Below are 24,518 nucleotides of genomic sequence, written 5' to 3' on the forward strand. Positions count from 1 at the left end.
TTCTCCAAACCCAACCAAATTCCTGCAACATCTCACAAAATCTCCACCAATTTCCACAAAATCTAGGAAAAATCCCACAAAATTCTTCAAGTCTCCTCCAAATCCTAGAAAAATCCCACAAAATTCCAGAAACATCCCACAAAATCTCCTCAATATCACAGAAAATTCTAGAGAAATTCCACAAAATTGTAGAAAAATGCCACAAAATTCCCTAAATCTTCTCCAAACATTACAAAATTCCAGAGACGTCTCACAAAACCTTCACCAATTTTCACATTATCAAAGAAAAATCCCACAAAATTCTGGAAAAGCCCCACACAATTCCCTCAATCTTCTGAAAACCTTACCAAATTCCTGTAACATCCCACAAAATGTCCACGAATGTCCACATCATTCAAGAAAAATCCCACAAAAATCACTAAATTTCCTCAATATCCCACAAAATTCCAGAACCATCTCACAAAATCTCAACAAATTTCCACAAAATTCAAGAAAACTCCCACAAAATTCTTGAAAGCCCCTCAAAATTCTGGAAAATCCTCACAAAATTGCCTAAATCTTCTCAAAACATTACAAAATTCCAAAGACATCTCACAAAATCCCCACAAATTTCCACCAAATCTAAGAAAATTCCCTCAAAATTCTTCAAGTCTCCTCCAAATTCCAAGAAATTCAAGAGAAATCCTCAAAATTCCAGGAAAATGTTACAAAATTCCTTCAATCTTCTCAAAATCCTACCAAACTCCAGCAACATCCCACAAAATCTCCAACAATTTCCACAAAATCTAGGAAAAATCCCTCAAAATTCTTCAAGTCTCCTCAAAATTCCACAAACATCCCACAAACATCCCACAAAATCTCCTCAATATCCCACAAAATTCTAGAGAATTTCCACAAAATTCCAGAAAAATCCCACAAAATTCCCACAATCTTCTCAAAACACAACCAAATTCCTGCATCATCCTACAAAATCTCCACAAATGTCCACAAAATTCAAGAAAAATCCCACAAAATTAACTAAATTTCCTCAATATCCCACAAAATTCCACAGACATCTCACAAAATCTCCACAAATGTCCCACAAAAACTAAGAAAATTCCCTCAAAATTCTTCAAGTCTCCTCGAAATCCCACAAAATTCAAGAGAAATCCTCAAAATTACAGGAAAATGTTACAAAATTCCTTCAATCTTCTCAAAACCCTACCAAACTCCAGCCACATCCCACAAAATGTCCACAAATGTCCACAAAATTCAAGAAAAATCCCACAAAATTCTTCAAGTCTCCTCAAAATCCCACAAACATCCCACAAAATCCCACAAAATTGCAGAAAAATCTCAAAAATTCCCCAAATTTACTCAAAACCCAACCATATTCCTGCAATATCCCACAAAATCTCCACAAATGTCTAGAAAATCTAAAAAAATTCCCCCATAATTCTTCAAGTCTCCTCAAAATCCCACAAACATCCCACAAAATCCCACAAAATCTCCTCAATATCCCACAAAATTCTAGAGAAATTCCACAAAATTCCAGCAACATCCCACAAAATTCCCTGAATCTTCTCCAAACCCAACCAAATTCCTGCAACATCTCACAAAATCTCCACCAATTTCCACAAAATCTAGGAAAAATCCCACAAAATTCTTCAAGTCTCCTCCAAATCCTAGAAAAATCCCACAAAATTCCAGAAACATCCCACAAAATCTCCTCAATATCACAGAAAATTCTAGAGAAATTCCACAAAATTGCAGAAAAATGCCACAAAATTCCCTAAATCTTCTCCAAACATCACAAAATTCCAGAGACGTCTCACAAAATCTCCACCAATTTTCACATTATCAAAGAAAAATCCCACAAAATTCTGGAAAAGCCCCACACAATTCCCTCAATCTTCTGAAAACCTTACCAAATTCCTGTAACATCCCACAAAATATCCACGAATGTCCACATCATTCAAGAAAAATCCCACAAAAATCACTAAATTTCCTCAATATCCCACAAAATTCCAGAACCATCTCACAAAAATCTCAACAAATTTCCACAAAATTCAAGAAAACTCCCACAAAATTCTTGAAAGCCCCTCAAAATTCTGGAAAATCCTCACAAAATTCCCTAAATCTTCTCAAAACATTACAAAATTCCAAAGACATGTCACAAAATCCCCACAAATTTCCACCAAATCTAAGAAAATTCCCTCAAAATTCTTCAAGTCTCCTCCAAATTCCAAGAAATTCAAGAGAAATCCTCAAAATTCCAGGAAAATGTTACAAAATTCCTTCAATCTTCTCAAAATCCTACCAAACTCCAGCAACATCCCACAAAATCTCCAACAATTTCCACAAAATCTAGGAAAAATCCCTCAAAATTCTTCAAGTCTCCTCAAAATTCCACAAACATCCCACAAACATCCCACAAAATCTCCTCAATATCCCACAAAATTCTAGAGAATTTCCACAAAATTCCAGAAAAATCCCACAAAATTCCCACAAACTTCTCAAAACACAACCAAATTCCTGCATCATCCTACAAAATCTCCACAAATGTTCACAAAATTCAAGAAAAATCCCACAAAAATCACTAAATTTCCTCAATATCCCACAAAATTCCACAGGCATCTCACAAAATCTCCACAAATGTCCCACAAAATCTAAGAAAATTCCCTCAAAATTCTTCAATTCTCCTCCAAATCTCACAGAATTCAAGAGAAAACCTCAAAATTCCAGGAAAATGCTACAAAATTCCTTGAATCTTCTCAAAACCTGACCAAACTCCAGCCACATCCCACAAAATGTCCACAAATGTCCACAAAATTCAAGAAAAATCCCACAAAATTCTTCAAGTCTCCTCAAAATCCCACAAACATCCCACAAAATCCCACAAAATTGCAGAAAAATCTCAAAAATTCCCCAAATTTACTCAAAACCCAACCATATTCCTGCAATATCCCACAAAATCTCCACAAATGTCTAGAAAATCTAAAAAAATTCCCCCATAATTCTTCAAGTCTCCTCAAAATCCCACAAACTTCCCACAAAATCCCACAAAATCTCCTCAATATCCCACAAAATTCTAGAGAAATTCCACAAAATTCCAGCAACATCCCACAAAATTCCCTGAATCTTCTCCAAACCCAACCAAATTCCTGCAACATCTCACAAAATCTCCACCAATTTCCACAAAATCTAGGAAAAATCCCACAAAATTCTTCAAGTCTCCTCCAAATCCTAGAAAAATCCCACAAAATTCCAGAAACATCCCACAAAATCTCCTGAATATCACAGAAAATTCTAGAGAAATTCCACAAAATTGTAGAAAAATGCCACAAAATTCCCTAAATCTTCTCCAAACATTACAAAATTCCAGAGACGTCTCACAAAACCTTCACCAATTTTCACATTATCAAAGAAAAATCCCACAAAATTCTGGAAAAGCCCCACACAATTCCCTCAATCTTCTGAAAACCTTACCAAATTCCTGTAACATCCCACAAAATGTCCACGAATGTCCACATCATTCAAGAAAAATCCCACAAAAATCACTAAATTTCCTCAATATCCCACAAAATTCCAGAACCATCTCACAAAATCTCAACAAATTTCCACAAAATTCAAGAAAACTCCCACAAAATTCTTGAAAGCCCCTCAAAATTCTGGAAAATCCTCACAAAATTGCCTAAATCTTCTCAAAACATTACAAAATTCCAAAGACATCTCACAAAATCCCCACAAATTTCCACCAAATCTAAGAAAATTCCCTCAAAATTCTTCAAGTCTCCTCCAGATTCCAAGAAATTCAAGAGAAATCCTCAAAATTCCAGGAAAATGTTACAAAATTCCTTCAATCTTCTCAAAATCCTACCAAACTCCAGCAACATCCCACAAAATCTCCAACAATTTCCACAAAATCTAGGAAAAATCCCTCAAAATTCTTCAAGTCTCCTCAAAATTCCACAAACATCCCACAAACATCCCACAAAATCTCCTCAATATCCCACAAAATTCTAGAGAATTTCCACAAAATTCCAGAAAAATCCCACAAAATTCCCACAATCTTCTCAAAACACAACCAAATTCCTGCATCATCCTACAAAATCTCCACAAATGTCCACAAAATTCAAGAAAAATCCCACAAAAATCACTAAATTTCCTCAATATCCCACAAAATTCCACAGGCATCTCACAAAATCTCCACAAATGTCCCACAAAAACTAAGAAAATTCCCTCAAAATTCTTCAAGTCTCCTCGAAATCCCACAAAATTCAAGAGAAATCCTCAAAATTACAGGAAAATGTTACAAAATTCCTTCAATCTTCTCAAAACCCTACCAAACTCCAGCCACATCCCACAAAATGTCCACAAATGTCCACAAAATTCAAGAAAAATCCCACAAAATTCTTCAAGTCTCCTCAAAATCCCACAAACATCCCACAAAATCCCACTAAATTGCAGAAAAATCTCAAAAATTCCCCAAATTTACTCAAAACCCAACCATATTCCTGCAATATCCCACAAAATCTCCACAAATGTCTAGAAAATCTAAAAAAATTCCCCCATAATTCTTCAAGTCTCCTCAAAATCCCACAAACTTCCCACAAAATCCCACAAAATCTCCTCAATATCCCACAAAATTCTAGAGAAATTCCACAAAATTCCAGCAACATCCCACAAAATTCCCTGAATCTTCTCCAAACCCAACCAAATTCCTGCAACATCTCACAAAATCTCCACCAATTTCCACAAAATCTAGGAAAAATCCCACAAAATTCTTCAAGTCTCCTCCAAATCCTAGAAAAATCCCACAAAATTCCAGAAACATCCCACAAAATCTCCTCAATATCACAGAAAATTCTAGAGAAATTCCACAAAATTGTAGAAAAATGCCACAAAATTCCCTAAATCTTCTCCAAACATTACAAAATTCCAGAGACGTCTCACAAAACCTTCACCAATTTTCACATTATCAAAGAAAAATCCCACAAAATTCTGGAAAAGCCCCACACAATTCCCTAAATCTTCTGAAAACCTTACCAAATTCCTGTAACATCCCACAAATTGTCCACGAATGTCCACATAATTCAAGAAAAATCCCACAAAAATCACTAAATTTCCTCAATATCCCACAAAATTCCAGAACCATCTCACAAAATCTCAACAAATTTCCACAAAATTCAAGAAAACTCCCACAAAATTCTTGAAAGCCCCTCAAAATTCTGGAAAATCCTCACAAAATTCCCTAAATCTTCTCAAAACATTACAAAATTCCAAAGACATCTCACAAAATCCCCACAAATTTCCACCAAATCTAAGAAAATTCCCTCAAAATTCTTCAAGTCTCCTCCAAATTCCAAGAAATTCAAGAGAAATCCTCAAAATTCCAGGAAAATGTTACAAAATTCCTTCAATCTTCTCAAAATCCTACCAAACTCCAGCAACATCCCACAAAATCTCCAACAATTTCCACAAAATCTAGGAAAAATCCCTCAAAATTCTTCAAGTCTCCTCAAAATTCCACAAACATCCCACAAACATCCCACAAAATCTCCTCAATATCCCACAAAATTCTAGAGAATTTCCACAAAATTCCAGAAAAATCCCACAAAATTCCCACAATCTTCTCAAAACACAACCGAATTCCTGCATCATCCTACAAAATCTCCACAAATGTCCACAAAATTCAAGAAAAATCCCACAAAATTAACTAAATTTCCTCAATATCCCACAAAATTCCACAGACATCTCACAAAATCTCCACAAATGTCCCACAAAAACTAAGAAAATTCCCTCAAAATTCTTCAAGTCTCCTCGAAATCCCACAAAATTCAAGAGAAATCCTCAAAATTACAGGAAAATGTTACAAAATTCCTTCAATCTTCTCAAAACCCTACCAAACTCCAGCCACATCCCACAAAATGTCCACAAATGTCCACAAAATTCAAGAAAAATCCCACAAAATTCTTCAAGTCTCCTCAAAATCCCACAAACATCCCACAAAATCCCACTAAATTGCAGAAAAATCTCAAAAATTCCCCAAATTTACTCAAAACCCAACCATATTCCTGCAATATCCCACAAAATCTCCACAAATGTCTAGAAAATCTAAAAAAATTCCCCCATAATTCTTCAAGTCTCCTCAAAATCCCACAAACATCCCACAAAATCCCACAAAATCTCCTCAATATCCCACAAAATTCTAGAGAAATTCCACAAAATTCCAGCAACATCCCACAAAATTCCCTGAATCTTCTCCAAACCCAACCAAATTCCTGCAACATCTCACAAAATCTCCACCAATTTCCACAAAATCTAGGAAAAATCCCACAAAATTCTTCAAGTCTCCTCCAAATCCTAGAAAAATCCCACAAAATTCCAGAAACATCCCACAAAATCTCCTCAATATCACAGAAAATTCTAGAGAAATTCCACAAAATTGTAGAAAAATGCCACAAAATTCCCGAAATCTTCTCCAAACATTACAAAATTCCAGAGACGTCTCACAAAACCTTCACCAATTTTCACATTATCAAAGAAAAATCCCACAAAATTCTGGAAAAGCCCCACACAATTCCCTAAATCTTCTGAAAACCTTACCAAATTCCTGTAACATCCCACAAAATGTCCACGAATGTCCACATAATTCAAGAAAAATCCCACAAAAATCACTAAATTTCCTCAATATCCCACAAAATTCCAGAACCATCTCACAAAATCTCAACAAATTTCCACAAAATTCAAGAAAACTCCCACAAAATTCTTGAAAGCCCCTCAAAATTCTGGAAAATCCTCACAAAATTGCCTAAATCTTCTCAAAACATTACAAAATTCCAAAGACATCTCACAAAATCCCCACAAATTTCCACCAAATCTAAGAAAATTCCCTCAAAATTCTTCAAGTCTCCTCCAAATTCCAAGAAATTCAAGAGAAATCCTCAAAATTCCAGGAAAATGTTACAAAATTCCTTCAATCTTCTCAAAATCCTACCAAACTCCAGCAACATCCCACAAAATCTCTAACAATTTCCACAAAATCTAGGAAAAATCCCTCAAAATTCTTCAAGTCTCCTCAAAATTCCACAAACATCCCACAAACATCCCACAAAATCTCCTCAATATCCCACAAAATTCTAGAGAATTTCCACAAAATTCCAGAAAAATCCCACAAAATTCCCACAATCTTCTCAAAACACAACCAAATTCCTGCATCATCCTACAAAATCTCCACAAATGTCCACAAAATTCAAGAAAAATCCCACAAAAATCACTAAATTTCCTCAATATCCCACAAAATTCCACAGACATCTCACAAAATCTCCACAAATGTCCCACAAAAACTAAGAAAATTCCCTCAAAATTCTTCAAGTCTCCTCCAAATCTCACAGAATTCGAGAGAAATCCTCAAAATTCCAGGAAAATGTTACATAATTCCTTCAATCTTCTCAAAACCCTACCAAACTCCAGCCACATCCCACAAAATGTCCACAAATGTCCACAAAATTCAAGAAAAATCCCACAAAATTCTTCAAGTCTCCTCAAAATCCCACAAACATCCCACAAAATCCCACAAAATTGCAGAAAAATCTCAAAAATTCCCCAAATTTACTCAAAACCCAACCATATTCCTGCAATATCCCACAAAATCTCCACAAATGTCTAGAAAATCTAAAAAAATTCCCCCATAATTCTTCAAGTCTCCTCAAAATCCCACAAACATCCCACAAAATCCCACAAAATCTCCTCAATATCCCACAAAATTCTAGAGAAATTCCACAAAATTCCAGCAACATCCCACAAAATTCCCTGAATCTTCTCCAAACCCAACCAAATTCCTGCAACATCTCACAAAATCTCCACCAATTTCCACAAAATCTAGGAAAAATCCCACAAAATTCTTCAAGTCTCCTCCAAATCCTAGAAAAATCCCACAAAATTCCAGAAACATCCCACAAAATCTCCTCAATATCACAGAAAATTCTAGAGAAATTCCACAAAATTGCAGAAAAATGCCACAAAATTCCCTAAATCTTCTCCAAACATCACAAAATTCCAGAGACGTCTCACAAAATCTCCACCAATTTTCACATTATCAAAGAAAAATCCCACAAAATTCTGGAAAAGCCCCACACAATTCCCTCAATCTTCTGAAAACCTTACCAAATTCCTGTAACATCCCACAAAATATCCACGAATGTCCACATCATTCAAGAAAAATCCCACAAAAATCACTAAATTTCCTCAATATCCCACAAAATTCCAGAACCATCTCACAAAAATCTCAACAAATTTCCACAAAATTCAAGAAAACTCCCACAAAATTCTTGAAAGCCCCTCAAAATTCTGGAAAATCCTCACAAAATTCCCTAAATCTTCTCCAAACATTACAAAATTCCAAAGACATCTCACAAAATCCCCACAAATTTCCACCAAATCTAAGAAAATTCCCTCAAAATTCTTCAAGTCTCCTCCAGATTCCAAGAAATTCAAGAGAAATCCTCAAAATTCCAGGAAAATGTTACAAAATTCCTTCAATCTTCTCAAAATCCTACCAAACTCCAGCAACATCCCACAAAATCTCCAACAATTTCCACAAAATCTAGGAAAAATCTCTCAAAATTCTTCAAGTCTCCTCAAAATCCCACAAACATCCCACAAAATCCCACAAAATCTCCTCAATATCCCACAAAATTCTAGAGAAATTCCACAAAATTCCAGCAACATCCCACAAAATTCCCTGAATCTTCTCAAAACACAACCAAATTCCTGCATCATCCTACAAAATCTCCACAAATGTCCACAAAATTCAAGAAAAATCCCACAAAAATCACTAAATTTCCTCAATATCCCACAAAATTCCACAGGCATCTCACAAAATCTCCACAAATGTCCCACAAAAACTAAGAAAATTCCCTCAAAATTCTTCAAGTCTCCTCGAAATCCCACAAAATTCCCTAAATCCTCAAAATTACAGGAAAATGTTACAAAATTCCTTCAATCTTCTCAAAACCCTACCAAACTCCAGCCACATCCCACAAAATGTCCACAAATGTCCACAAAATTCAAGAAAAATCCCACAAAATTCTTCAAGTCTCCTCAAAATCCCACAAACATCCCACAAAATCCCACAAAATTGCAGAAAAATCTCAAAAATTCCCCAAATTTACTCAAAACCCAACCATATTCCTGCAATATCCCACAAAATCTCCACAAATGTCTAGAAAATCTAAAAAAATTCCCCCATAATTCTTCAAGTCTCCTCAAAATCCCACAAACATCCCACAAAATCCCACAAAATCTCCTCAATATCCCACAAAATTCTAGAGAAATTCCACAAAATTCCAGCAACATCCCACAAAATTCCCTGAATCTTCTCCAAACCCAACCAAATTCCTGCAACATCTCACAAAATCTCCACCAATTTCCACAAAATCTAGGAAAAATCCCACAAAATTCTTCAAGTCTCCTCCAAATCCTAGAAAAATCCCACAAAATTCCAGAAACATCCCACAAAATCTCCTCAATATCACAGAAAATTCTAGAGAAATTCCACAAAATTGTAGAAAAATGCCACAAAATTCCCTAAATCTTCTCCAAACATTACAAAATTCCAGAGACGTCTCACAAAACCTTCACCAATTTTCACATTATCAAAGAAAAATCCCACAAAATTCTGGAAAAGCCCCACACAATTCCCTAAATCTTCTGAAAACCTTACCAAATTCCTGTAACATCCCACAAAATGTCCACGAATGTCCACATCATTCAAGAAAAATCCCACAAAATTAACTAAATTTCCTCAATATCCCACAAAATTCCAGAACCATCTCACAAAATCTCAACAAATTTCCACAAAATTCAAGAAAACTCCCACAAAATTCTTGAAAGCCCCTCAAAATTCTGGAAAATCCTCACAAAATTGCCTAAATCTTCTCAAAACATTACAAAATTCCAAAGACATCTCACAAAATCCCCACAAATTTCCACCAAATCTAAGAAAATTCCCTCAAAATTCTTCAAGTCTCCTCCAAATTCCAAGAAATTCAAGAGAAATCCTCAAAATTCCAGGAAAATGTTACAAAATTCCTTCAATCTTCTCAAAATCCTACCAAACTCCAGCAACATCCCACAAAATCTCCAACAATTTCCACAAAATCTAGGAAAAATCCCTCAAAATTCTTCAAGTCTCCTCAAAATTCCACAAACATCCCACAAACATCCCACAAAATCTCCTCAATATCCCACAAAATTCTAGAGAATTTCCACAAAATTCCAGAAAAATCCCACAAAATTCCCACAATCTTCTCAAAACACAACCAAATTCCTGCATCATCCTACAAAATCTCCACAAATGTCCACAAAATTCAAGAAAAATCCCACAAAAATCACTAAATTTCCTCAATATCCCACAAAATTCCACAGGCATCTCACAAAATCTCCACAAATGTCCCACAAAAACTAAGAAAATTCCCTCAAAATTCTTCAAGTCTCCTCGAAATCCCACAAAATTCAAGAGAAATCCTCAAAATTACAGGAAAATGTTACAAAATTCCTTCAATCTTCTCAAAACCCTACCAAACTCCAGCCACATCCCACAAAATGTCCACAAATGTCCACAAAATTCAAGAAAAATCCCACAAAATTCTTCAAGTCTCCTCAAAATCCCACAAACATCCCACAAAATCCCACAAAATTGCAGAAAAATCTCAAAAATTCCCCAAATTTACTCAAAACCCAACCATATTCCTGCAATATCCCACAAAATCTCCACAAATGTCTAGAAAATCTAAAAAAATTCCCCCATAATTCTTCAAGTCTCCTCAAAATCCCACAAACATCCCACAAAATCCCACAAAATCTCCTCAATATCCCACAAAATTCTAGAGAAATTCCACAAAATTCCAGCAACATCCCACAAAATTCCCTGAATCTTCTCCAAACCCAACCAAATTCCTGCAACATCTCACAAAATCTCCACCAATTTCCACAAAATCTAGGAAAAATCCCACAAAATTCTTCAAGTCTCCTCCAAATCCTAGAAAAATCCCACAAAATTCCAGAAACATCCCACAAAATCTCCTCAATATCACAGAAAATTCTAGAGAAATTCCACAAAATTGTAGAAAAATGCCACAAAATTCCCTAAATCTTCTCCAAACATTACAAAATTCCAGAGACGTCTCACAAAACCTTCACCAATTTTCACATTATCAAAGAAAAATCCCACAAAATTCTGGAAAAGCCCCACACAATTCCCTAAATCTTCTGAAAACCTTACCAAATTCCTGTAACATCCCACAAAATGTCCACGAATGTCCACATAATTCAAGAAAAATCCCACAAAAATCACTAAATTTCCTCAATATCCCACAAAATTCCAGAACCATCTCACAAAATCTCAACAAATTTCCACAAAATTCAAGAAAACTCCCACAAAATTCTTGAAAGCCCCTCAAAATTCTGGAAAATCCTCACAAAATTCCCTAAATCTTCTCAAAACATTACAAAATTCCAAAGACATCTCACAAAATCCCCACAAATTTCCACCAAATCTAAGAAAATTCCCTCAAAATTCTTCAAGTCTCCTCCAAATTCCAAGAAATTCAAGAGAAATCCTCAAAATTCCAGGAAAATGTTACAAAATTCCTTCAATCTTCTCAAAATCCTACCAAACTCCAGCAACATCCCACAAAATCTCTAACAATTTCCACAAAATCTAGGAAAAATCCCTCAAAATTCTTCAAGTCTCCTCAAAATTCCACAAACATCCCACAAACATCCCACAAAATCTCCTCAATATCCCACAAAATTCTAGAGAATTTCCACAAAATTCCAGAAAAATCCCACAAAATTCCCACAATCTTCTCAAAACACAACCAAATTCCTGCATCATCCTACAAAATCTCCACAAATGTCCACAAAATTCAAGAAAAATCCCACAAAAATCACTAAATTTCCTCAATATCCCACAAAATTCCACAGACATCTCACAAAATCTCCACAAATGTCCCACAAAAACTAAGAAAATTCCCTCAAAATTCTTCAAGTCTCCTCCAAATCTCACAGAATTCGAGAGAAATCCTCAAAATTCCAGGAAAATGTTACATAATTCCTTCAATCTTCTCAAAACCCTACCAAACTCCAGCCACATCCCACAAAATGTCCACAAATGTCCACAAAATTCAAGAAAAATCCCACAAAATTCTTCAAGTCTCCTCAAAATCCCACAAACATCCCACAAAATCCCACAAAATTGCAGAAAAATCTCAAAAATTCCCCAAATTTACTCAAAACCCAACCATATTCCTGCAATATCCCACAAAATCTCCACAAATGTCTAGAAAATCTAAAAAAATTCCCCCATAATTCTTCAAGTCTCCTCAAAATCCCACAAACATCCCACAAAATCTCCTCAATATCCCACAAAATTCTAGAGAAATTCCACTAAATTCCAGCAACATCCCACAAAATTCCCTGAATCTTCTCCAAACCCAACCAAATTCCTGCAACATCTCACAAAATCTCCACCAATTTCCACAAAATCTAGGAAAAATCCCACAAAATTCTTCAAGTCTCCTCCAAATCCTAGAAAAATCCCACAAAATTCCAGAAACATCCCACAAAATCTCCTCAATATCACAGAAAATTCTAGAGAAATTCCACAAAATTGCAGAAAAATGCCACAAAATTCCCTAAATCTTCTCCAAACATCACAAAATTCCAGAGACGTCTCACAAAATCTCCACCAATTTTCACATTATCAAAGAAAAATCCCACAAAATTCTGGAAAAGCCCCACACAATTCCCTAAATCTTCTGAAAACCTTACCAAATTCCTGTAACATCCCACAAAATGTCCACGAATGTCCACATCATTCAAGAAAAATCCCACAAAATTAACTAAATTTCCTCAATATCCCACAAAATTCCAGAACCATCTCACAAAAATCTCAACAAATTTCCACAAAATTCAAGAAAACTCCCACAAAATTCTTGAAAGCCTCACAAAATTCCAGAAAAATCCCACACAATTCCCACAATCTTCTCAAAACATTACAAAATACCAGACATCTCAAAAAATCTCCACACATTTCCACAAAATCTACGAAAATTCCCTCAAAATTCTTCAGGTCTCCACCAATTTCCACAAAATTCAAGAAAACTGCCACAAAATTCTTCAAAAGCTCCTCAAAATTCTAAAAAAATCCCACAAAATTCCCTAAACCTTCTCCAAACATTACAAAATTCCACAGACATCTCACAAAATGTCTACAAATTTCCACCAAATCTAAGAAAATTCCCTCAAAATTCTTCAAGTCTCCTCGAAATCCCACAAAATTCAAGAGAAATCCTCAAAATTCCAGGAAAATGTTACAAAATTCCTTCAATCTTCTCAAAACCCTACCAAACTCCAGCCACATCCCACAAAATGTCGACAAATTGCCACAAAATTCAAGAAAACTCCCACAAAATTCTTGAAAGCCCCTCAAAATTCTGGAAAATCCTCACAAAATTCCCTAAATCTTCTCAAAACATTACAAAATTCCAAAGACATCTCACAAAATCCCCACAAATTTCCACCAAATCTAAGAAAATTCCCTCAAAATTCTTCAAGTCTCCTCCAGATTCCAAGAAATTCAAGAGAAATCCTCAAAATTCCAGGAAAATGTTACAAAATTCCTTCAATCTTCTCAAAATCCTACCAAACTCCAGCAACATCCCACAAAATCTCCAACAATTTCCACAAAATCTAGGAAAAATCCCTCAAAATTCTTCAAGTCTCCTCAAAATTCCACAAACATCCCACAAACATCCCACAAAATCTCCTCAATATCCCACAAAATTCTAGAGAATTTCCACAAAATTCCAGAAAAATCCCACAAAATTCCCTGAATCTTCTCAAAACACAACCAAATTCCTGCATCATCCTACAAAATCTCCACAAATGTCCACAAAATTCAAGAAAAATCCCACAAAATTAACTAAATTTCCTCAATATCCCACAAAATTCCACAGACATCTCACAAAATCTCCACAAATGTCCCACAAAATCTAAGAAAATTCCCTCAAAATTCTTCAAGTCTCCTCCAAATCTCACAGAATTCGAGAGAAATCCTCAAAATTCCAGGAAAATGTTACATAATTCCTTCAATCTTCTCAAAATCCTACCAAACTCCAGCCACATCCCACAAAATGTCCACAAATGTCCACAAAATTCAAGAAAAATCCCACAAAATTCTTCAAGTCTCCTCAAAATCCCACAAACATCCCACAAAATCCCACTAAATTGCAGAAAAATCTCAAAAATTCCCCAAATTTACTCAAAACCCAACCATATTCCTGCAATATCCCACAAAATCTCCACAAATGTCTAGAAAATCTAAAAAAATTCTTCCATAATTCTTCAAGTCTCCTCAAAATCCCACAAACATCTCACAAAATCTCCTCAATATCCCACAAAATTCTACAGAAATTCCACAAAATTCCAGCAACATCCCACAAAATTCCTTGAATCTTCTCCAAACCCAACCAAATTCCTGCAACATCTCACAAAATCTCCACCAATTTCCACAAAATCTAGGAAAAATCCCACAAAATTCTTCAAGTCTCCTCCAAATCCTAGAAAAATCCCACAAAATTCCAGAAACATCCCACAAAATCTCCTGAATATCACAGAAAATTCTAGAGAAATTCCACAAAATTGCAGAAAAATGCCACAAAATTCCCTAAATCTTCTCCAAACATTTCAAAATTCCACAGACGTCTCACAAAATCTCCACCAATTTTTATATTATCAAAGAAAAATCCCACAAAATTCTGGAAAAGCCCCACACAATTCCCTAAATCTTCTCAAAACCTTACCAAATTCCTGTAACATCCCACAAAATGTCCACGAATGTCCACAAAATTCAAGAAAAGTCCCACAAAATTAACTAAATTTCCTCAATATCCCACAAAATTCCAGAACCATCTCACAAAATATCAACAAATTTCCACAAAATTCAAGAAAACTCCCACAAAATTCTTGAAAGCCCCTCAAAATTCTGGAAAATACCCACAAAATTCCCTAAATAATCTCAAAACATTACAAAATTCCAAAGACATCTCACAAAACCCCCACAAATTTCCACAAAATCTAGGAAAATTCCCTCAAAATTCTTCAAGTCTCCTCCAAATTCCAAGAAATTCAAGAGAAATCCTCAAAATTCCAGGAAAATGTTACAAAATTCCTTCAATCTTCTCACAACCCTACAAAACTCCAGCAACATCCCACAAAATCTCCAACAATTTCCACAAAATCTACTAAAAATACCTCAAAATTCTTCAAGTCTCCTCCAAATTCCACAAACATCCCACAAACATCCCACAAAATCTCCTCAATATCCCACAAAATTCTAGAGAATTTTCACAAAATTCCAGAAAAATCCCACAAAATTCCATAAGTCTTCTCAAAACACAACCAAATTCCTGCACCATCTCACAAAATCTCCACAAATGTCCACAAAATTCAAGAAAAATCCCTCAAAAATCACTAAATTTCCTCAATATCCCACAAAATTCCAGAACCATCTCACAAAATCTCCACAAATGTCCCACAAAATCTAAGAAAATTCCCTCAAAATTCTTCAAGTCTCCTCCAAATCTCACAAAATTCAAGAGAAATCCTCAAAATTCCAGGAAAATGCTACAAAATTCCTTGAATCTTCTCAAAACTCGATCAAACTCCAGCCACATCCCAGAAAATGTCTACAAATTGCCACAAAATTCAAGAAAAATCCCACAAAATTCTTCAAGTCTCCTCAAAATCCCACAAACATCTCACAAAATCTCCCCAATATCCCACAAAATTCTTGAGAAATTCCACAAAATTCCAGGAAAATCCCACAAAATTCCCTCAATCTTCTCAAAACACAACCAAATTCATGCAACATCTCACAAAATCTCCAACAATTTCCAAAAAAATCTAAGTAAAATCCCCAAAAATTCTTCATGTCTCGTACAAATCCCACAAAAATCCCACAAAATTCCAGAAACATCCCACAAAATCTTCTCAATATCGCAAAAAATTCTGGGAAAGCCCCACAAAATTGCAAAAAATGCAACAAACTTCCCTAAATCTTCTCAAAACATTACAAAATTCCAGAGACGTCGCAAAAAAATCTCCACGAACTTCCACATTGTCTAGGAAAAATCCCTCAAAATTCTTCAAGTCTCCTCCAAATCCCACAAAATTCTGGAAAAGCCCCACATAATTCCCTAAATCTTCTCAAATTTCTACCAAATTCCTGCAACATCCCACAAAATCTACACGAATGTCCACACAATTTAAGAAAAATCCCACAAAATTTATAAGCCCCACAAATTTCCAGAGAAATCTCACAAAATTCCCTAAATCTTCTCAAAACCCAACGAAATTCCTGAAACATCCCACAAAATCTCCATCAATTCACAGAAAATCTAAGAAAAATCCCTCAAAATTCTTCAAGTTACCTCAAAATCCCAGAAAATCTCACAAAAATCCCTAACTTTTTTCAAAACCCTACCAAATTCCAGCAACATCCTACAAAATGTCCTCAAATATAAAAAAAATTCATGAAAAATCCCACAAAATTCCTTAAATCTCCTCAAAACCTTAACAAATTCCAGAAACATCCAACAAAATCTACACAAAGGTCGACAAAATTCCAGAAAAATCACACGAAATTCCCTAAATCTCCTCAATTTCCCACAAAATTCCATGAAAATCCCACGAAATTCCCTAAATTGTCTCAAAACTCAAAACATTTAGCAAATGCCCCAATTTCTCATCTCCTATTGAATATTTCGGTTTTGGAGGCAAATTAAATTGAGATACATTAACTTTTAAAGATATCAATGCCATTGTTCTTTGCCCTTTTCGAGCAATCTGTCGAGCTCAAGTCTGCTTTTCCATTTTCTTCACAAATTTTGGAGTTTCCTGATTGGTGTCCTTTGCAGTGCATAATTGCTACTTGTTCAGGTTTTTGTATTGCTTTTATCAATTGCAGGACTGCATCTTGATGTTTAATGTGTGTACCTTGAGCAGACAGCAGTCTTCTTTCTTTCCACAGCACTCTGTGGACATGCACTACTCCAAAGCACACTCTGAGCCAGTCCAGATGTTTCCCCTTTTCCCTTTACTCAATTCTAGTGCTCTGCTTAAGGCAACCAGTTCTGCCCTCTGGGCAGATGCATTTGCTGGTAATGCTTTTGCCTCCACTATTGCACTGACTGTTGTTACCGCATATCCAGCGTATCTGGTCCCGTTCTCCACCAAGCTGCTTCCATCTGTGAATAGCTCTCACTCTGCTTGCTCCAGTGGGATGTCTTTCAGGTCTTCTCTTGCCAAATAGGTGTCCTCTATAACTTCTACACAGTCATGCTCTAATGGGCCTTCTTCAGTTGTGGTACCCAGGAACAGAGCTGCATTCAAGAGGTCAGTTGTCCTTAGTGTGACATCATCCTGCTCAGTCAGGATTACCTGGAATTTCATCATCCTGCTTGGAGATAGCCAATGGCCCCTCTTTTGTTCTAAAACAGTGCTCACCATGTGTGGCACAGAGACATCTATGTGTCTACCCATGGTGAGTTTCCTGGCTTCTTGTGGCAGCATCACGCTGGCTGCAACTGCCCGCAGGCATGAAGGCCATCCAGCACTCCCCTTGTCAAGATGTTTGGAAAAGCAGCCTACCGGCCTTTCCCAGCTTCCCAAACCTTGGCTCAGCACTCCCAGTGCTAGGTGTAGTCTTTCATGCACAAACAGGTGGAAATCTTTGGACAAGTCTGGCAATCCAAACGCCGGAGCAGTTGTCAATGCCTCCTTCAGTTTGAGGAAGGCCTCCTTCTGTGCTCTGCCCCAGGTAAACGGCTGCGTCTTCTGGGCCTCATCCAGGGCTTTTGCAATTAGTCCATAGTCCATGATCCACAGGCAGCACCACCCTGTCATCCCAAGGAAGACTTGCAGCTCATGCACGTTCTGGGGTTCTGGAATAGCACAAATAGCTTGAATACAATTAGTACCCAGCTTACATTGCCCTGGTGAGATTTCACATCCCAGGGAAATCACACTCTGCCAGGCAATTTGTGCCTTTTCTTTCGACTCCTTATATCCTCCCATTCCCAGCTGATTTCAAATTTCAATTGTTACCTTTATGCAGGTTGTTTTCTCTTCTGTAGCTATCAGTACACCATCAACATACTGTAACAGCAGGTATTGTTTTCTCACTACTTGCCCGTTCTCGGTCCAAATCTCCAGCTCCTTCCCCAGATGGCTTCCAAATAGGGTTGGACAGTTCTTGTGTCCTTGTGGGAGTCGTGTCCAAGTGAGCTGAGTTTTCCTTCTATTTTCTGGATTTTCCCACTCAAAGACAAACAGTTACCTACTTTTTTTGTCAAGGGGTATGCAGAAAAAGGCATCTTTTAAATCAAGTACAGTAAACCATTTCTATTTCTCTTTTATAGATGTTAACAATGTGCAAGGATTAGCTCCCACTGGGTAAATATCTTTAGTTATTCCATTTATTACTCTCAAATCCTGCACTAGTCTTTATTGGTCAACACAGAAATTTGGGCTCCAGTGTTAACTACAAAAGTAAAAAGTGGATGTATAGGACCCACTGTTATTGAGAAACCGCTCAGACTATTCAGCCTAGTCTTCACAGAAGTATGGAGAACACCGTTTATTTCTATCTTTAGCACACTTTTATAGGGTTTTACAGGGTTCCCGGGCTAAGCAAGTTACTCTTGGTTAATCCACACAGGTTTACATTTTTTCTCTTATACGCAAGGATGTTGTTTTGCTTCATTCTCTCTGCTTCAGGAAAGTTTCAAGGACATGAGCCTTTAATATCACAACTTATACCAAAGGCTGGTTTGTGCAGACAGGCCTTTACTAAAATAGCATGCCCACCTTCTCTTCAAATATTCTCTACACACTATTGCTGTAATCAGTATGTCTCCAGTTTTGTTATTTCTCGTGAGCATTTGAAATAAAAGCAACCTCTGCCTCTCTGCTCACCCAGGAGAGGCAGAGTTCCCAGTTTCCCTGATTCTGAGGCTCTTTGGGCTCCACTCCCAGAAGCTGAGAAGGAGATGGCTTTGGCTCACAGCCCAGAGCCCGTGGAGCTGTGCTGGGTTATCCAATGGGGCATTCCATACAATGAACTTGGGACAGTGCCAATTAGAAACAACTTCACTCAACTTTGAAGTGAGAAGCCATCTATTACCTTGCTGGGGACCCCCTTCTTTATCTCCAGTGACCACCAATACTGGCAGTGAGAGATTTCTTTTCTCTTGTCTCGGTTTTCCTTAAGAGAACCAATGCATCTAACACCTTTGCTTTCTCTGATTATTCTTCTGCCATTTTTACAGGTCCATCATTTCTACTGGAATGAATTAGCTCTTTTGGAGGGTAAATTTGATTCAGGAGAGGGGTTTCCCCCTCTTCTGTTTCTTTTAGCGAGTCAGCATTTTTGAATTTTCATCCTGGAGGGCTGCTCGCAACAGATTGATCTTACTCTTTTCTTCATTGAATTGTTTTTGCAAAATTTCAACTAGGTTTTGGAGGGAGTCTATTCTAGTTCTTTCCTTACTTCTTTGCTTAAAGCCAGTTTTTGGAGCTGCTGTAAAACAAGCTCCCAAAACTGAGCAGAGTATAGTTTGATTTTTGACCAGTTTAAATTTTCTTTCATCTTGTAAAGAACACACTCTATCAATCACATTTTCCAAATTAAACCAGTAACTAAGGGCCCACTTTTCCCCTCTTGGAGAAGGTCTGGCATTGTGTTTTGCTAACAGAGCATAAAATGCAGCTTTAACTTCTGCACTGCCCTTTTCAGTCATTTTTACAAAGGGAAAACCACTACAGGTCATGGGGTAGCTTTACTTTTAAGACAGCTTGGAGGGAGAGGAAGTTGAAGCTGCTGGTGGCTGATGGGAGTTTTTCTTCTTGACTAATTATCAGTAATTTCCAAGAATTGATAGCTGATCTGACTATTAAAAAGTGAATTCAACTTGTAAACACCCCCTTAAGAAGTACAGACAGAATTCTCTTGCTCTCTTTGTTTTCCGGCTTCTGAGGAGGTAGCGGGCTCTGTCTCGGCCTCCTCCCCCCCTCTCCAGGCCGACAAGGCCGCGGTGGAGGGGGGAGGGGGAAGAGAAGCAGCGCTCGTCAGCCAAGCTTGGTTTTCAGTTTTTGCTGCTAGACTGAAACTTAACACCATGAACTCTTGCAGTTTTCCTAAAGCTTTTAATTTCTTTATTACTTGGATAAACATACAGATTACTCCTTTTCTCAGAAAGACAGAGAGAGAGAGACAATCAACATAGAGAAGACATCATAGAACCACCAAAAACAGTGAAGAAAAGAGTTAAGTTTAAATAAGAAGGAGAGAATAAGGAGATGCTTTACAGCTGAAATATCTTTCTGTTAAAGCTATGGAGATGGACAATAATAATATAAAAAGACTCCTTTAATTCATGATAAGAGTATTAGGAGGAATGAGATATTCAAAGTGTAACTTTTGAGCAGAAGAGAGAGAGAGTACTTGTGATACTGTGAGTTGCTGGAGTTGAGTTGAGTGAAGATTTTGAAGCTTTGGGGGGCAAAGAGAAAACTGTTTTCCAGGAAGGCTCACAGAGACAAATAAAGAAGACTTCTGCCTTTGAATAACTTATCCTTAAAAATAAAATTCCTAAACTCTGTGACCCATACACACCTCGGAGATGTGAAATGGGAGGAGAAGATCTAATGACAGATTTCCGGGCAGCTGGCATTAGAGAAATAGAAAACTATGATGAAAAATAGTTTTCTCGTGAGAAACTCCGTAAGCTAACAGAAAGATATTTCTGGTTCTCTACAAAGACTGATGAAAAGACTGTAGCAAGAATTAAGACTGTTTTTAACCACCAAAGTCCTAAAGTTATTTGTCTCTATGTTGTCATGTGTACAGAGAAATAGTTAAGATGTGGAAGATAAGGGGGTTTTCTGAAAGTTTATTCTGGTATTCTTATTCTTGTAGTTTGTTAATAAACTGTCTTTATTCCTTTTAAGTTTTTAGCCTGTTTTGCTCTTGTTCTAATCCATATCTCACAACAAGAAATAAGTAATTTTTTAGTTACTGGCTTAAAACCACTACAGGGAGGTATAAACTTCAATTATACACACACACACACACACACACACACTGCTTTTTGCTTCCCTGTGTGGGTAAAAAGACCAAATCTGCTCGGGAGGCACTCTTTCAGTTTAAAATTCTGATTGTCTCTTCGTTACACAAAACACTCAAAATTCACACACACAACATCAACAAAAACATTCCCACCCTTTTGCACTAAGAGATCTTTTGTGAAATTCTGCAGACAGAGCCCTCAAGTGAGTGTGGGGTGCTTTTCACCTCGGCGTGTGCAGTTTGTGGGAAATTCGAGTCGCCCCCCTTGCTTTCTAGACACCGCTCACTCTCTTGGGAGTGTCGGGCTGGGTGCGGCTGGAGCAAAACATCTTTCCCCTAATACAGACTGCACAACAAACCTGCAGCCCCTTCTGTCTGTCAGAAATCCTGTCCGTGACTCCAGTTTAAATGTCACGATTCGCTAACGCCAGTGGGAGTCGCGAGAAGTTTCTTTGATCTCAGAGTGCAAAAAGGACACAAAGGGATTTCAGTTTAAATCACAACAGCAATAATGTACATTTATTTTAGTGATAACAAGGGTTATGTGATAGAGGAGAGGGGGAGAGAGAGAGAGAGAGAGGGGAGAAAGAAAACAAAGTAAAGAAAGAGAGAGGTTATAGCTACCAACAGATGAGACAGTGTCACAGGGGTCTTTTTCCGTGGGGAGATCTCACCAAAATTAATTTAGCCATATGTAATTCTTCCCCAAAGTGACCTTGTTTCCAGTGTGCTAATAAGCACCCCAAAGGAGAAATACCTGCTATGAGAGCATTGCTGCCCAAAACCCCTTTAAGCTTCTCCATGTCACAACTACAATACACCACAAATGCCGAACCTGCAACGCTTTCGCAGTCGTCTGACGGACGGCGCCCAGGCAATCCCAACAGGAATTCCTTTAGCCCAACCAAGCGCAGCTTTTGCTGCGTCTTATTGGCAGGCACCCAAACCAAAGTGAAAGCACCTTACCTCTTCTCCTGGGGACGCTGTGAGCAGCGCAGACGGTCGCGGCCGATGGGCTCCCCAAGAATCCCTCGGTGCCGGCTGGAGCAGGATCGGGTCGCGAGCTCGCTCAGCAGCACTCACAAGGTCCCATCTGGGTCACCAAAATGTTAGAGTTCAGGAACACACATCATCACACAATGATTATATGAAGGTGCTTTAGTGAAGAGCTCTGGGTGTCAGGGGTACACAGACCCAAATCTGACCCATCTTGCTTTTGAGCTGAACATGTTTGGTACTCTATCATTATATAACTTACATATTAATTATTAAACTTACATTGTTCTATTGTATGCATTGTTTTTACCCAAGCATGGATTTCTCGTGATCCCACCTCAGCCCCCTAACATTGTTCCTCATGTTCTTTAAACAATAATTATATCTAATCACATCTAACAATTCTATCATTTATCATATATTGATTACACAGGTGCAGTTTCACATGATCTTTAGCAAGCACAAGGCCTAACATTTCCAGGGCCTACTTTTCCCAGGGCTTGCCAAGCCTAACTTTCTTTCTGAGTTCCCGAATTTCCTAAGATTTTAAAATGTTTTACGATCACCTCCAGACACAAAGAGGCCTGCCTGAACAGTCACAGTGCTACATCTATTTTTAATTTTAATTTTTATCAATTTTTCCAGAGCCTGCTGGCTGTGTTCAAGATTTTCTCCCTATTCCCTCCCTAGTGCACATTCTCCAGAAACTCTGCTTTTACATCCTTTTGCATTGATTAAAGTTACCTGCAATGACCAGTCAATCCAAACCCTGGGAAAACTTCAACTTCAATGTGTACCTAGGGAAAATATTTACCTCCCACATCTGAAGCCATGAGCTGCCAAGTACTGTCCCCACTGTCATACCCTGTCCCCTGGAGGTGTGCTGATGCCATTTCAAAAGGGTTGCCAATGAAAACAAGTTTGAATATTTTGGTAGTTTCCACACTGGCATTCAAATCCTTGACTAGAAAAATCACAAGTCATGATTTCTAGGATTCTTCCATACCAAAGCTGTCATTCTCACCCTGGATTTTAGAGTGTCTGAACAGTCAGACAAGGTTTTAGTTTTAGACTCTACAGACAAAGTCCCTGCTGTTCGGCGATCCCATTCCATCAGCATATAGTCCTGATGATTCCTTTAGGCAGGAGCAGCAAAAGGCAAGAATGAGCCAAACAAGCTGTCCCTGTGTTCTCATGTCCTGCACAGCAGTAACTGGGAATTCAAGAATGGATTCAGGAGACAATGGGTGCACAGGGAGCCACCAAGACTTTGGGATGCTGAAATGGACCAGCGTGGTGCATGTGCCCGGGCTGCACCACGCTGAGCTCCAACTGGACAATCTAACAATGGTTAAATGGACACACCATGGGCCACTGGAGACTCCTACTCCTAGTTCTGTGAGCTACACTATTCACCTGTCATTCACCAGATGATGTTTTCATCTCTGCTTGAAATCCAGGAGAGGAAAAGGTCAACATGGAAAAGTGTTCTCCCAATTCTAGTGACACCTGTGCCTGCACACCACCTGTGCCCATGGCAGGGTGGTTGGAGGCTGGATGATGTTGATGATACTTTGCAACACCAAGTGCTCAGGGATTCTGGGATTGCCCAAGTGGAGAGCAAAACTGAGCTGTGTAAGTCCCTGGTTTTTTTCAGCACATGCTGCTTCTTCCTTTGTTCCAAGCAAGTCCAGGATTTGGTTTCATGTGTCTTTAAGGTGCCTGGACAGATGACAGGGAGGGCAGCTGCCCCATCAGACTCTCTCTCTCTCTCTCTCTCTCTCTCTCTCTCTCTCACTCAGGATGGTGCCAGTGCCTCTGCCTTGGGACACCTGAGTGTGGAAGGCGAGCTCGCCCTCAAGCACGGCCATCCAAGTCAGTCACAGGCACAGGCTGCAGCTGAAGCTGCCAAGCGTTGCTGTGAGGCTGCAAGTGAAGAGAAAGCCATTGTGGCCAACTCTGCTGAAGCCTTTTGCCAAAGCAAAGGCAATTGTGCCCACAGCCTCCCCCTGTTTGGCACCCGGCTGCTGCGGACGCCTCAGTGCGCAGGTGCTGACGTTGGGGCTGCTGCTGTTCCTGGGCACACTCTGCTGCTGTTTCTGTGGGCTCCAGAGCCGCTTGGGCAGCAGCCACTGGGCAGCCCTGCTGGAGGAGACATCGCCACCCTCCCCATGGTGGCAGCAGCTCTGTGGGCCCCGAGCTCTGTGTCAGGGAGGCCTCGGTCACAGCAGCGTGGCCTGGGCAGCCGCGAGGGCCCGGGCTGGCCGTTAGCCCTGCCTCTGCCCACTGCCCCTTCCTGGAGGCACCCAGTGGCCGTGGCCTGGCAGCACCCCCTGCCCTCCATGTC

The 24,518-nt window shown here is 38.3% G+C and overlaps 2 protein-coding genes across 2 annotated transcripts in view; one reads left to right on the plus strand and one right to left on the minus strand.

The window, feature by feature from the left end:
• LOC147645967 (maestro heat-like repeat-containing protein family member 7) overlaps window positions 1-24,518 on the minus strand; it is a 262,646-nt gene that overhangs the window by 120,900 nt on the left and 117,228 nt on the right. The gene's annotated exons all lie outside the window — the stretch shown is intronic.
• The window catches only part of LOC147645970 (maestro heat-like repeat-containing protein family member 7), a 277,303-nt gene that overhangs the window by 91,211 nt on the left and 161,574 nt on the right, over window positions 1-24,518 (plus strand). The window lies entirely within an intron of this gene.

Source organism: Cyanistes caeruleus, unplaced genomic scaffold, assembly GCF_971803275.1.
Source record: "Cyanistes caeruleus unplaced genomic scaffold, bCyaCae1.hap1.1 HAP1_SCAFFOLD_140, whole genome shotgun sequence".
NCBI lineage: Eukaryota > Metazoa > Chordata > Aves > Passeriformes > Paridae > Cyanistes > Cyanistes caeruleus.